We start from the raw sequence: 16,653 nt of genomic DNA, 5'->3' as shown, positions 1-16,653 counted from the left end.
TGTTTTCGGGACTTTTGTGTGCTTTCTGAAATTTATAATATGAAGAGTTTTTGTCGTTTTTCGCCGTTTGTTGATAGTGTAATAGCGATGGTGAATTACTGTTGTTTCTACGGATGCAAAGAAAAATATATGAAAGGAGGGATAGTAACTTTTCATGGGTACATACCATGTAGCTCTAATTATAGTTATCATATTAGTAAGAGACACTGTATATGTTTAAAAATTTCTAGACGCATTATAATCAAGGCTTGATTCTGTAGACGTATTTTTCTACGATGTTATGACTATATAATAGACATTACGGCTCGTACAAAAGCTTTCAAACAATCGCTTCCTCTTGTAAATTTGCTCGTGGAACAGGAAAGGGAATGGTTAGCTGTTTCAGCAAATACCATTCTCCATGCATTTATCAGTGACTTTTCGATTATGTATATAGTTACTCAGTCTACTATTTATTTAATAAACTGGGAACAAGTACGTAAAATGCTTTAAATAAATACTTCAAAGTGTCACCAGTAAGAAAAATTGTGCTTTAGGTCGCAAAAACGAGAAAATAAATACGCAGAACTAGCAGAAAAAGGACGAATTAGCAGGGATATAATCGCTAATGTGTGGCAAATTTGGTGTTTTTCGGACACTTGCAAAAGTACTAGCGTACTGTCAAGATGTTTTGCAAGACTATCACTGCAAAAATTTACGTCAGGCTCTGTAATACTATAAAGTGCCGTATCATACCGAAAACTACCAAAATCGAGTGCATCTGAACTGTGACACCTATTGCTAAGAAGCGGGATGTAAAATCACTTGCCCTTAAAAGTTACGTAGCTGGTTTATTCCTGGTATCAAATGGATACTGTTAAAATGTCTGCGCAACCTATATAAATAATCCTCGACACGTACGGAAAGAATCCATCTGTATTAGGGATGTAGTGACATTCTAAATATACAGGGCGCTATACGGAAAAACACACGACGTCCCGAGAACACGTGACCAGGTCGGCAATGTATGTTGACAACACAAAATATGTTCTGCGCATGTGAATGCTCACTCCAGAGATATTATGGTTATACCCAGTGTTACACCCCCAGACGCCGGCCGGAGTGGCCAAGCGGGTCTAGGCGCTACAGTCTGGAACCACGAGACCGCTACGGTCGCAGGTTCGAATCCTGCCTCGGGCGTGGGTGTGTGTGATGTCCTTAGGTTAGTCCCATAGTGCTCAGAACCCTTTGAACCATTTGAACACCCCCCAAGCGATGCTGCCCGTGTAACTGTCGTCTTTTGTTTCGTCTCGGTCCTGCGCGTTCTTACAGACGTCCGCTCCACGCCGCCTTTGTACGGAGCGTATGGAACGACCCGCAAGGCTTGGGCGGCGCACATTTCGTGATAAGCCAGTCGCTATTATAGTTTCTGACGCATTACTGCCGACATTAAGCCGTTTACACAGCTCGCTGGGCATAATCCGCCGTTCCACACGGCCGATGCTATCGAAGAGCTCCCAATCGCGGTGGCGGTTGCAATTAGGCCAGTGCGGTGGACCTGGCTTATTCGTGTCGATTTTGCCGCTGTGGAGACGCAGAACCCATTGCGTCACGGTAAACTGTTCTACTGCAACGCCTCTATAAAAGTTGGTTAGTGGGCGCGGTTTTGTCGTTATGACAGGTGGCTCCGATGCCGCGAAACATGACGCTGTCAGATAGGTTCTCATTTACACTGACACTGTCTACGCCCAACGCGGCTGTTTACAAGCCGTGACACAGCAGAGAAGCAGGTCCAACGATATGAGCGGCTCCCCTGTACCCGTTAGCAAGTAAGAAGTTTTACAGCGACCACATCGACTTTTGACTTCTTACCGTCTCGATAATCCAATAATCTTTTGCGTGTTAAAGATCTATTTTAGCCCGTTCCTGGGAAGGAAAACATGAAATTTTCCGTTTAATTCAATTATATTTTTCATTTAGCCGCAAATGTTCCAGCCCTTCGTGTGTAACCTTCAAGGTTTATTCTTATTTTTTAAATTGTGCTACAAAAAATTTGTGACAACTGTGAAAGTTCCAGTAAATTAGAGTTAAATCTATTTATATATAAATAGAAATCGTAATTTAACAATTCTAAATGGATTACTAAACTGTCATGGAAAATGAGGTAATTATACTGCTATATTTATCGTGCATAACACTAGCTGTATTTTGTACTGATAGTGTCGCGTGAAACATAGTTTTGGAACCTGATGTGCCAACGACAAAGTTTTCTAGTTTTTATTTCATTTAGATTACAGAATCGCTATATTATTTCGGCTTTTTCTTTAAGCGTGTTACAGTTTCTGATGCGAAGTAATGTACATGAAATGCTCAAACATGACAGGGAAAGAAAAGAAATATGCCTTACAGAAGGCGGAATGTACCGTCACATTTTGTTGTTGCCTGTTGGTAGGCCATAATACTCCTGCGCTGGCTTGCAGATGATAGCTGCAGTAGAGGTGAAGCACAACTTCATTTGGACAAAAATGAAGGAGAACGTTAGCAGTGTGATGAACGTACTCGTAAATCAGAAGTTTGAATTACCAACTTAGCTCGAAAATATGTATCACAAAAGGATATTTATCGTTGACTTTCACTAGAGTGACGAGTTGCGCCGCGTTACGGAGTTCATGGTTAACTGGAAGTCATTCTGTATAACTGGCTCGGTCGGTCAGTTCAGAGACAAGGGACGGCGACGTTATAGCGTCTCCAACAGGACCGTGCCGGAGCGATTTCCTGCTTTTCGCGAGCAGAGTTATCCACGGTCCTCCGACGTCGCGTCGTCGCAGTAGTGGTGTTTCAAAGTACTCTGTGGCAGATTCTCTGATGTTCGGAAACCATAACAGAGGGCTAGTCATAAAGGTTGAATTAACACCTCGAGAAACTGAAATAATTTACTCTTTTTTTATATTTGTAGGCAACATCTCTGAACTCCTGGTACACATTGTAATCCCGGCATTACAGTACCCTATGTACGACGTGCATTAAAGTTAAAGCACGTCTACTTGTTTTCCTCAAGGCTGTAAACAGAAACATGCGGTTTGTTTTAAAATACGCGTAAACTCGTTGTGAAGGCGTGACAGAGATGGCAGCACTCAACTGAACACAACTGTAGCGGCAGCGGCGAAAGTGAGGATTGTTTTTTATACCCAAAAAGGCGGCGTTTTCGTTACAAGGACAGCGTGTGATGATTCGTTTTCCCCTTTTGCTTGGTGTGAAACACACTGAAAGTCGTCGTCAGTAGAATGAGACATGTGGTGCTAGGGCCACAGATGTGTTTCACGTCCGTTCGTGGGTGCGACGGTTCAAAGAAAGTAGAACGTCGTGTGACAACAAACGGAAACAATCTCGGCCTCACACTAGTCGGGCTGACGACGTGATCGAGCATGTGGAGAAGTTTGTTTTGGAGGATTTCCGAATGAGTGTGGGAAACTTTGCCTCAAAAGATAGCATTTCTGGGGGATCAGTGCACACACAACCCTGCATGAAGTCCCGAAACGTGTCCGGCGTGTGGGTGCCACGAATGCTGACGTACGAGCACAAGGCTACGCGCATGGCGTGCTGCCGGGCAGTGTGTGTGTGTGTGTGTGTGTGTGTGTGTGTGTGTGTGTGTGTGTATTCCTAAGGGACCAAACTCTTGAGGCCATCGGACCCTAGACTTACACACTGCTTAAACTATAACTTATGCTAAGAACAAAACACACACACACACACACACACACACACACACACACACACACACACACAACTGGACTCGCATTCGGAAGAACGAGAAGGTTCAATCCCGCGTCCGGCCATCCTGATTTAGGTTTTCCGTGATTTCCCTAAATCACTCCAGGCAAATGCCGGGATGGTTCCTCTGAAAGGGCACGGCCGACTTCCTTCCCCATCCTTCCATAATCTGATGAGACCAATGACCACGCTGTCTGGTCTCCTTCCCCAAACCAACCAACCACACACACACACGTGCTCGTACGTCAGCATTGGTGGCACCCACACGCCGGACACGTTTCGGGACTTCATGCAGGGTTGTGTGTGCACTGATCCCCCAGAAATGCTATCTTTTGAGGCAAAGCTTTCCACACTCATTCGGAAATCCTCAAAAACAACCTTCTCCACATGCGCGCGAGGGAGGACTCGAACCTCCGGCTGGAGGGGCCATTCAATCCGTGACATGGCGCCTCAAACCGCGCGGCTGTGATCGTGCGATGATGGCCTGATGACGGCTTTTTCATCGACTGTGACAGTGGATGACACATGGATGCCGTTTATCAATCTTGAAACGAAATGCCAGCAGGCAGCAGCTCAGCGGAAGCACATAGACTGAACGCAACCCAAAAAATTAGGGTTAGCGCTAGTGCTGAAAAAAAAAATGTTGACCATCTTCTGAACGGCGATAGCGCAGTCCATACTGATTGTGTTCCAAAGGGCGCTACCGTGACAGGTGCTCACTACCAAGGTGAACAAACTCCTTCCCGGAAAGGGCTGCACGTGTGCTATTTCAGCAAGTCAACGCACCAGCGCATCGGACTAACATGTCGCTGCAGTTTCTTCGTCAATTTCTTTGAAGTGATTCCTCAAGTTCCCTACTCACCCTACCCGTTTCCTGGCGACTTCCGGCGGCTTCAAGCGATGAAAGACACTCCCGTGGTCGCTCGCACACACTTGCGGTGCTGCTATTGCATCAGCGACGGTCCAGTGGTCAAACCAGACTCTTAAAGAAATGTTGGCAGCTGCAGAACAAAGTGGCGCAGCCCACTGATGAGGTGGAGATGGGTTGTGCCGGTTTGTTTTGGGCCCTCTAGCTTCGTGCTACGGTACTGTGGTAGCGATATTTCAGAGTGTACCAGGTCTGGAGATGTGTACTTGCAAACAAACAAAAAAATAGTATCTTGGACCCCCAAGCTGGTTCTTGTTAATACAAATAAGGAACCACCACAGCTGCTCTAATACACATTTATTATGTCTAGACTGGTTTCATTCGAAAAAAAAAAAACGTCAGGTTACACTACCAACAATCTTCATAAAAACCCGCACAGAATTGTGGCTGTATTATGACTTAAGAAGTCTAGAATCTCACGTAACGTTAAAGGCTCCTGGAAAAGGAGGCTCATTTAAACTCCGTCGACCGCTTGGCAGAATCACAGAATGCCGTGACTGCAGGCAGACTGAGTAGTTTAGTGGCACGATTAACTAGAAACTGAGCTGACATCTCGAATCGCCACGCATCGTCTACCGTTATCAGAGACATCATAAACCTGCACGGTTTAGGACCAGGGTCGGCCGGATTACTGAGTGACATTCTGTGGTGTTCAGCAATGAGTGTTTATATCGGTCGGAGCGACGATAACGTTTCCATAGAAGAAGTGGTGAAAGATCACAAGACACCAATAGACGTCTATCTCCTGGGATCATGGTGCGAGGACCTGTTGGCTATGACAGTAGCACTGTTTTGCTAGTTGGTGAAGAGAGGATGAATGCTATCTAGTATGTCGCAAGGATAGTAAACATTGTTCTCAGTCTCTTCATGACGAGGCTACCAAACGGCTCATTCCAGCAGGTCAATGCAAGACCCCACTGTGCACTTCACACGACAAATGCCTTCAAGAATGGACACGTCCTAGACTGGCCTGCCGATCCCTTGATTTTTCACCAATGGAGTGTGTGTGTGATCTGATGCGAAGGCGTGTACTTTCATACCAGCCTCTGGCTGGCAATCTTCATGTCTTTCACGCATGGCAAGAATTTCCTCAAGATGACATTTGAAGGTTGTTTGCTCCATTTCACAACGATTACTAAAATCTGTTCGTGGCACACCACATACCGATGTTGATGATGAACATCAGTTCAGAATGGAATGGAAGTTGATCATTGAATTCCGCCTACGCGACGAAAATCTCATTAATGTTTGATTACTATCGGACAGTTGCTCCATGGTGTAAGCATTCAATTTCCGTCAATGTACTCGTACTTGTAATTACCAGTCTCCAGGACACGATTAAACACAAAGAATAATAGATCTAGCGCGCCATATTGTTATAATATAACACTCTTGTGAAAATCCCAGCGCCCTGGAGGAATGGTATGTATCAGTGCAAAACCTGAGGATGTGCACGATAGTGCAACTACAATGAGGTGACACAACACTGGGGCTACTTCCTAATATCGTATCGGACCTCTTTTGCCTGGCGTATTCCAGCAACTCGATGTGGCGTAGTCTCTATACGTTGTTTCAAGTACCCTGCAGAAATACTGAGCCGTGCCGCCTCTAAAGCCGTACATGGTAAAGTGTTGCTGGTACGGAATGTTGCGTACAAACTGACCTCTCGATTAGGTCCCATAAATGTTCGGCGGGATTCACGTTGGGGCGGCCAGATCATTTGCTCAAACTTGTCTCAAAACCAGTCGCAAAAAATGGTGGCCCTAAGACATGGTGCATTGTCATCATTAAAAATTCCATCGTCGTTTGGGAACATGAAGTCCCTGAATGGCTGCAAATGGGCTCCAAGTAGCTGAACATAACCATTTAAAGTCAATGATCGGCTCAGTTGGATCAGAAGACCCAGTCCGTTCCATGTGAGCACAGCCCACGCCATTAAGGAGCCACCAGCAGTCTGCACAGTGCCTCGTTGACAACTTGGGTCCATGGTTTCGCGGGGTCTACGCCGCCCTAGAACACTACCATCAGCTCTTACCAGCTGAAATCGGAACGTTTCTGACCAGGCCGCGGTATCCAGCCGTCTAGGGTCCAGCCGATATGGTCACGAGTCCAGAAGAGGCGCTGGAGGCGATGTCGTGCTGTTGGCAAAGGCACTCGCGTCGGTAGTCTGCTGCCATAGCCCATTAACGCCCAATTTCGCCGCAGTGAATGCGTTCATCGCACGTCCCACATTGATTTCTGCGGTTATTTCACTCTGTGTTCCGTGTCTGTTAGCACTGGCACCTCTATCAAAACGTCGCTGCTCTGTCATTAAGGAAAAGCCGTCGGCCAATGCATTGTACGTGGTGAGAGGTAACGCCAGAAATTTAGTATTCTCGACACAGTCTTGACACTGTGAATCTCGGAATGTTGAATTTCCTAACGATTTCCGAAATGGAAAGTCCCTTGGTTCAAATGTTTCAAATGGCTCTGAGCACTATGGGACTCAACTGCTGAGGTCATTAGTCCCCTAGAACTTAGAACTAGTTAAACCTAACTAACCTAAGGACATCACAAACATCCATGTCCGAGGCAGGATTCGAACCTGCGACCGTAGCGGTCTTGCGGTTCCAGACTGCAGCGCCTGTAACCGCACGGCCACTTCGGCCGGCGCCCCTTGCTTCTAGCTGTAACTACCATTCGGCATTCAGAGTCTGCTAATTTCCGTTGTGCTGCCATAATTACATCGGAAAACTTTTCACATGTATCACCTGAGTAAAAAAGACAGTTCCACCAGTGCACTGCCCTTTGATACCGTGTCTACGCGATGCTATCACCATTTATATACGTGCATGTCTCTAACCCATGACTTTGATACCCTCAGTGGATGGAGAGAGATGCCGTTCGCGTAGCCCCAGCTGCTCAGTTTTGTGCCACTGGCCAGGTCGGTGTTTCGACACGCTCAGTCGGTGTAGAGCCGTCAAACGAAGTGGAAACGTGCAAGTAACTGCCGGCATGTCTCGTCAAAGGGGCAATAGCACCATTCGAGTCATTTCGAGCGGTGCAGAATCGCTGGTGTCTGGGAAACGTGTTTGTCGTACCGTGACACCGCGGCTCCCTTCCGTGACTGTGGTGCACGTGTGGAGCCAGTACACAGCAGAGGGTCTAGCTGGTACGGCACCACAGCTCGGGGTGACCGCCTTTATGTCTACACGGACGTAACCGAGTGAGAGCTCCGTGCGCAGTGTCGGCCGGACGCTGGAGCACTGCAGCAGGTGTGGACGCTCCAGCGTCGACGTACGACGCCGTCTCCTGAGGGCTGCGCTGGCGGCACGCATGCCGCTGCAGTCCGGACGAATCAGGTAGACACTCGCATAGAATTACGTAATGGAAGCGTGAGTCGTGGATGTACAACTCAGCAACACGGGCTTGCTGCACAATGTGTCTTCCTTAATCGTAGTGTTACCCCGTGGTTAAGATTGCGAATTCCGTTAAGGGGAGGTTTACTATCTTTTGGTTCAAAAAATCGATTTTTAAATTGCAATTTTGAATCCATAAAAGTGTTTAGAATCCACTCTTGAAACGATTTTTCTAAATACGGAACGGAAATGTTTGTTATTCGCGGTTGAACAAAAAATGCACCTGTCTGAAATCAGCCTTTTTGACGCACCAGTTTTTTTTTCGGGGGACGTCAATTGTACCGGTGCTTAGGAGGAAACACACAAAATTCAAATGCAAGTTTGAACCCGTGTGTTTTTAAGTTAGCCCCCCAAGCATTTGCATTCTGGTGCGAAGACTGTGGAGATTGCGAACAGTTTCAACGAAGGGTATTCAGCAATTCTGAAGACCATGACAACGATGGACGTCACCCTGGGACGCAGTTCGCCAAGCATTCGGATGACCACCGCATTCAAGCGGCCAGAAACCGCTTGTCACCGGCCGTACGAGCGGCCCTCGAGCAGCGCAGGATGGCCCAGATCGAGCAGAACGCCCTCTGAGGAAGAGGAAGGACTAGTTTATGGAGCCGGAATAGCACAATGAACATAAGTTGCATAATATTGCATGTATATGTAGTAAAACTCCAAACGCGGTTTTCTCGAAATGACTTTTTTTTATCGTGCGGTATGGTAACTTCAAATCTACTGGACAGATTGGCATGATTCTTTGTTTCCGACGAAGCTAACTAAATTGTCTAGGAGTTGTATCACTTTTACTCCGATCAATCAACTATAAATATTTTTGTAACTCTTCAGGCTTTCCCGGCGATCTAATGACATCTTGGGTTGTCGGGTGTTCTGTCGGATATCAGCGTCGTACTTGCACGATATTTCGGTCACGTAGCTCGTAACCTTCATCAGGTGCGACCTGAGACTGGCGACGCTGATATCCGGCAGAACACCCGAAAACCCAAGATGTCATAAATATTTTTACTTGGCCGACGAAGTCGAAAAATCGATGAAAAAGCCCTATTTTTTTCAAATGGCCGCCATTTTGTTTCCTAAGGTCCAAATAACTTAAACTAGGTACAACTCCAGAAGAATCTTATATAATTCGCTAACATCAACTCAGTTTTGATTTCAGACGAGCAGGCGGACCTGTGACATACCGCTCATGGAGTTCTACATCGAAATTTTGTTTCGTTCCGACGGCACTTCCGCCTTTGCTCTTCGACATTTCCGGTCGAAAAAATTCCGGTTTGTAGAGAGAAATTCTCAAAGTACATGCTTTTTTCGGGCCAAAGATAGTAAACCTCCCCTTAAGCCATCTGCTGCGACGGTAGTGTAGATGGTTAACAAATGTAGTATATTAGTTTAAGGGTTGTAGGTTATTTTTCATACATTTTCTGTCGCCTTTATAATTAATTTTACTAGTTACATTACGAATCTTTGAAGTGAATATAATATCAGTTGTAGATGAACTTTGGATATTATGAAATACTCGGCCAAAATGGAATATCGTGATTTCTCATCCGTCGAGTGGTGCTCAGTTGCGGGAGACGCATGAATACGTCAAAATGGTCCTGTGATGCTCCGTAGCGAGTCTAGAACGTCTCCAGACATTGTGTGTGTGTGTGTGTGTGTGTGTGTGTGTGTGTGTGTGTGTGTCATGGTGCAGAAAAATTGTTTTCGTGGTTTGACAAAATTGTTGCAGGTAAATTTTCTAAACTGTGCAGTAATTATCGAAAGTGTAGACTAACGATTAAAACTATGCAATTTGTTAAGTAAAAGAATAGTAGGTTGTTCTGTGTTGTTCGATTTTGTGGCATGGATGTAGCTGGTACTGTTTTCGAGCTGTGATGTCCAAGATGGCGTGTCGGGCACTATGGAATACATGGTAAAATTAAGTCGCCCCGCCCCCCCCCCCCCACTTTGACTGTGCACTTGCTGAGAGTGAAGATTGCATTTATGATTTCTGCAGATACTTGATAATGAAATGACTCACCTCTACTACATAAAGAAGTAGTCTTTTTCCAAGTTAATAAACTTAACAGATTTGTTATCGAATCGGATTATTTTTTCTGTTACTTATAATTTATCAAGAGTTTAAATGGAGAGCAGTCTGAGAATTGCATTTCGTATAAAATAAATGTTTATTTCCCAAATTTACATGATTATCAGCACTTTCAGCAAGCAGTTCCACATTTCAAGTCTATTCCGTATAACCTCCAAGCGCAATTTTCTAATTTTTTTTCGGTGGTAAGCTTTTACAACTCTATCAGAAAATTTCAACTATATACCAGCAAGTGTACGTATTTCTCTTAATAAAGTGCGTTTTGTGAGCTAAGAATGAGTTCAGTTTGGAGATACAACCACAAAAGTATGTGGTATTCTATAATACTCGAACTTTCCCTATACAACTTTCTGTAATTCTGTGAAAATACGACCTGCATTGGATTCCAGGTAGTTGGTATCGAAATTGAGGAACGCCGGAACAAAACCCGATATATCGACTTTTGCTGTATTCGCGTGTTTGAGCTGTAGGGAGGAGATACGGGAGTAATAATACATGCTGCCACAAAATAATTTTCAGCACAACGCGACATCAAGTGTTTTATGGTGTGTTTATTCGTTTTATAGCTTGTGGAGCCATTTAGAGAGCACTATTTGTTACTTTCTGTATTAACAGCAAATGCGGATTTATCGGTTTTTGTTCCGGCGCTCCTCAATTGCAAGCATTGCCGCTGCGTTGGCCACCATTGGCCAGACACCATCGCCCTCCCAGAGTGCAGTGCTCACGTGAACGCCGCCACTAGCGTGCTGGGTGGTAGAGTGCACTGCCTGCGGGCGAGTCACCGCCTCAGCCCGTTCTGCAGTCGGGCAGACTGCATTGCTGGGCGGCGCAGCGGACAAGCGGCGGGAGAGATGGTTTTGGGCGCCGTTGCCCACGACATGCGATCTCGCCTCCTGCGGCGGTCCGGACAGCAACCGCTAAACTAAGGAGGTTTCGCAGCCCGAGGCACTGTCGCACCTGCTGGCTACTCCGCTTTCTACATTTCAGCAGGACAATGCCCGGTCACATACGAACCGCTTACTACAGTATTGCAACATGTCCACATTGTCTACTTTTACGTTGGACAAAAAACTGTAAAAAACGAACATTGTTGGATGTGAGTTCCGCCAGTTATGCAAAACACCGTTTTTCTCAGTATCCAAACATGTTTCGGCACCACTGTGCCATCATCAGTGGGTTTTCGTTTTTATTTATTCTGCAATGTGAACATTTTTGTTAAATGATTATAAAATTGTGTGCATTTTTAGTTCAAACAACAGCTCATTTCTTTTAGTAAATACCTTTACATTTGGTGTGCATGAATTTTCTGGATCACTTGTATGTTAATTACTGCAGGTAGCTTGTCGTCTGCAACCAAACGATGTTGTTGAGAAAGTTTTTTGGCTGGGAGTCAACCTATCTACTAGAATGTCATTTAGTTTTTCGCAATGTTTTCGCGCCTATTTTCGTATTTACTTACGTTTTCGTGTGGCAAACACATTCTCCGCATCATGCTGAGATGTTGTGATGCACACGTAACTATAACAAATACACAACGATCTGTTGTTTGAACTAAAAATGCACATAATTTTATAATCACTTAACAAAAATGTTCACATTGCAGAATAAACAAAAACGAAAAGCCAGTGATGATGGTGCAGTGGTGCCGAAACATATTTGGGTACTGACAAAAACGGTGTTTTGCATAACTGGCGGACCTCACATCCAACAATTTTAACTGCAACCACGGCCAATATAAGGAGCTGCAAATCAAAAGATGTATAAAACCAATTTAACACAATCTCTCTCCTGAGTTGTATTATTTCTGCTTGCTTGATGTACTTATAATTGCTTATATAAATTTAAGTCAGGTATGACATAAAGAGAAAGAGGAGGGAGACATTGTTGGTGCTGGACATGTTCCATTTCTGCAGTATACCGGATTTTCACATCAATGTTAAGGTCATGTTACTTTTAAAAAAATGGAAAACGTCTTTTATTACAATTAATCAAATATTCCGGGCTATTATGCCGTGGGGTAAGGGATTTCACTTCAAAACCCGACGTTTCGTCCCCATCTGCGGAGGACATTTTCAACGGGGATCGTAGCTTTGTTGAACGTCCGATTCGCACCCTGGCTCGCTACTGACTACCGCTGAGGACGAGCCAGGATGTGAATCGGACGTTCAACAAAATGTCCTCCGCAGATGGGGACGAAACGTCGGGTTTCGAAGTGAAGACTCTTAGACCATGACATACTATTCAGGAATATTTTGTTAATTGTTACAATTCCGGTCGTGAAAATTTACATTTTGCAAACGTCTTTTATTGTAACGAACATTGCTTGTTGCATATTTCTGTATAATACATGATGTTTTCCATCTTTGTGTTACTCAGCTATCCTCATCTATGCAGTCATTTACCGTCTTGTAAATTCATCAGATGACTAAAACCAACTGAAAACGATGTCTGAATTGGGAATGGACGCTGAATAATCAAAAGTGTGAAGTTATCCACATGAGTACTGAAAGAAATGCTCTAAATTCCGGTTACACTAAACTCGCATAAATATAAACACTAAATTCGACTAAATACTTAGGCATTGCAATTTCGAATAAATTCAGTTGAAGCGATCACATAGATAATGGTGTGGGTGAAGCAAACCAAAAACTGCGATTTATTGGTGGAACACTTAGAAAATGCAACATATCAGCTAAAGAGATTGCGCACACCACGGTTTCAGCCATCTTCTGGAATATTGCAGTGCGATGTGGAGTCCGCATCAGATGTGACTGACGGAGGACAATGAAAAAGTTCAGAGAAGGGCAGCTCGTTTTTTATTAGCGCGAAATAGAGGAGAGTGTGCAACGGACCTCATGCATGAAGTAGGGTGGCGGTCATTGAAACAAAGGCGTGTTCCGTTGCGGCAGAATCTTCCTGCGAAATTTCGAGCACCAACTTTCTCCTCCGAATGCGAAAATATTCTGTTGGCTCCACCGACATAGCGAGAAATGATCATCATGATAAAATAAGAGCAATCAGAGCTCGCACGGAAAGATCTGATTGTTCGTTTTTCCCGCGCGCTGTTCGGGAGTGGAATGGTAGAGAGATAGTATGATTGTGATTCGATGAACCGTCTGCTAAGCACTTACATGTGGATTGCAGAGTAATCATGTAGATGTAGAATTGTGGAGCACTATTAAGCTGGACAAGAGGTTCTTTCATCAGCTTAATTATTGGAAAATACTGTCGTCGAAATGTTTGTCAGGTAAGTATGTCTCTGTTCCTACTGGTATTTGTATTGTCAAGGAGCATTCACTTCCCTACTCTATTTAGCTTGTATGGATCATGTGGTACTTGGGTCTTGTATAGTTTGAACAGTTGTAGGCAGTTGTTTTAGTACACAAATGTTAGATAGCTGGCAAGTGCACTTCATAGTGCTGTAATTATCATATGTAATTTAAATCCGGCTCAACAATTAGGAAGGAGACCCAGTAACCAATCTGTCAGTGGACTCAGATGAAGGCTGAATATTTTAGCCACGGCACAATGTCAGAACTCTTAACTATACACACATGCGTACAAACCTGTGCAATAATTGCCCTTTTGCTGGACTTCAAAAGGCTACTAGCCAGCAACTGTTATGAATTATCACGGTTTTTGCAGATAATTGTAACACCGTTCTGAGATTTCAATAAGAACGATCTTTAAACTGAATACCTCACATCTTTTCTTCACAACTGTATTTTGTTGACGCATTAATTATCCGTTTGTGAAAATCACGTGAGATACTTCAAAACTTTGCCTTCCTGATTATTTATGAAATTGACTACTGCACGAAGTTTGTTAATTGTAGTGAAAGTTTACTGAAATGAGTTGCCAGTTCAATAAAATAGGATACTGTGAAATATCGTAGCACTTGGGATTGGACACTGTCTAGGTAAACGATTAAGGATAAAATGCGGGGGCTCAACACAAAGTTTACAGAACACAACTTATTATTGAAAAAGAGACCACATAACTCGTCCATGCAGTTATACAGTACGCGGCTGATAATTTGAGATGAAGGTGGAGGCCGTGTCGATCTCTTGTGCTATTCAGAAAACGCGGCAAAACCATCCACGGCGTAACAAGCCCAGAAAACTTTCTTCTTAGCGTCGGACTTTCGTAGTAGAGGGCTAACCAAAGATGCCTTGAATAACGAGCCAAATTACGTCTACATCCGAGGCTATATTGTATGACCTTGCAGTTCTTCTTTCCTCGTTCAGTTCACAAGATGCGAATATTCCACCTGTTAGTCACCGAATAACTCGTGCCACAGAGGAACTTTCCAATTCGACCGCCAAGATCCACATTTTCTATTCCCACCAAGCCAGTTTCGTTGCAGAGGGGCTTCCCTCCATATTTTACATGATTGCAAACCTACATGCCCTACGCATGAACTAGTATTACAAATAAACTTTTTAGCAATTCCGTTCTCTTACAGTATATACGTTCTGAAATAACATCCGGAGATTAATTACAGTTACATAAATGATGGTAAATAATTAATAAAACATTTACATAGCTGTTACATCAAAGAGCATGGTTATACAGTAGTGAAATTATGTAAAAATAGACGAAGCAGTTAGATAATTGTTTTACAACGGGCAGTACTGTTCCGCCGGCCTGGAAGTTCACCTGACACGTTACGTGTGTAACGTGTATGGGATGTAACTGGTCGACGGGCTGTTGACTCCGGTCCTCCTGCAACGGCTGTCGGTGATTGGCGGATGCGCCTACGAACCACGTGGCAGTGCGTCCCCCAGCAGGATATCCGGACATTCACTGACTCCGTGTCTCACCCTGCTCCCTAGATGCCCCGACTGCAACACGCGGCTCGTCACACTATACTGCGCTGAATGCTCACGGTGAAAGCCGTGCACAGTTCTGTAATTGTAGTCATTTATGAATTGTTGCGTACCTAATCTTTATAATAAACTTCTTGTAATGACACCTCTACTTTTAGGCGCTGCAATTTTCACGAACAGTAGCAGTGTACTTCCTGCAGTGAACAGGACTCTGGCCCCCACTCCCACCACAGGGCAGGAACTTCTTGCGCTGCTGGTGGCAGGTTCGGAGGTCATTAGCTGCGGCGGCTGTCCGCCTGCCAGCCAGAGCGGACCAGCAGTCGGGCTGTTTACTGTGCCACGCAGGGATGGCGGTTGTCGCCGAAACAACCGGTTTACGACTATATCGTTGTTTTTTTTTCCAAAGCCAGTTTAACCTGACTCTTAAAACGGAAGAAAAATCTGATTTCTGAAATAACCTATTTTCGGTGTTTTATGCCTATTATTTCCTGTAATAAACGTTGAAATCGAACAAAAATTGAAAAAAAAAAGATTCACTAACTTCCAAGACACAAAGAATCAAAATGATAAATTTGCAAATAAGAGAAAAGTTAGTGTGTCCACCATTCGCTGCTTTCCTCGAAAAGTGATAAGTGGTGGACTGCTACAAAAAATCTGTTGATCGTAATTTTTTTAAAACTCTGCTCAAAAGTCATGTTATAATCGGGTATCGTAGCACTATTTGGGCATTACGAATAGTGAGTGCTAAAGGTCGAAAGCTGAAGTTGAGGAACTCTTTATTTTTCGTGTTAATTTGTCCGTTTTCAAGCGCTACTGGCGGATAAAGGCATATCGAGTAGATACACACAAAAGATCAGCTACGGTATATTATTAAACTGTGAATGAGCTGCTAAGTTCTACGTTTTTTCCCTTATCTTACGTCACAAGCTGGTTGTGGTTCCTTTCGTTTGTAATAAAAAATGGTTCAAATGGCTCTGAGCACTTTGGGACTTAATATCTGAGGTCATCAGTCCCCTACAACTTAGAACTACTTAAAAACTAACCTAAGGACATCACACACATCCATGCCCTGGGCAGGATTCAAACCTGCGATCGGAGCAGTCGCGCGGTTCCGGGCAGAAGCGCCTAGAACCGCTCGGCCACCGCGGCCGGCCGTTTGTCATCGTGTAAAGCAAATGGAGAATAGTACTTCATTGATACCACACTTTGTAAAGTACTTCCAGACTGGGGATGGTGTCATTCTGTTATACAACTGATATTTGACGACGACAACAACGAGAAAGTATCATAAAGACCAGACCGCGCAAGTGTTGCACAATGCATGTACACACGTGTACCATCTCACAGGCCACGCCACGTGGTGTCAGATAATTGTTGGCTCAGTAATGCTGCACCCGTTCTTACTCAATGTATTTGTTGTTCGTTTCTGACGACATTGTTATTAAAACAGCGGTGACAACTTTTCACGTGTCCGATAATAACGCAGTATTCAAAGTAACGCAAGTTCTGCGATTAAAAATTACTCATTTTTTAAAAAAAGGTTTATTTAAAAGTAAAAAATTTTAACGCTGCTGCTATGGCTAATTGATATTTCGGTACTTTACGCGGTTATGAGTAAAAAATAACACCAATTATAACTGACAGCAAATACCGAAA

At 44.1% G+C, this 16,653-nt stretch overlaps 1 protein-coding gene across 1 annotated transcript in view; it reads left to right on the top strand.

Annotated features, from left to right (window-relative positions):
• LOC124613228 (leishmanolysin-like peptidase) overlaps positions 1-16,653 on the top strand; it is a 555,464-nt gene that overhangs the window by 133,157 nt on the left and 405,654 nt on the right. The window lies entirely within an intron of this gene.

This window comes from Schistocerca americana, chromosome 4 (genome assembly GCF_021461395.2).
Source record: "Schistocerca americana isolate TAMUIC-IGC-003095 chromosome 4, iqSchAmer2.1, whole genome shotgun sequence".
NCBI lineage: Eukaryota > Metazoa > Arthropoda > Insecta > Orthoptera > Acrididae > Schistocerca > Schistocerca americana.
Note: the sequence above shows the minus strand (reverse complement) of the source record. Positions and strands in the feature narration are given on the sequence as shown.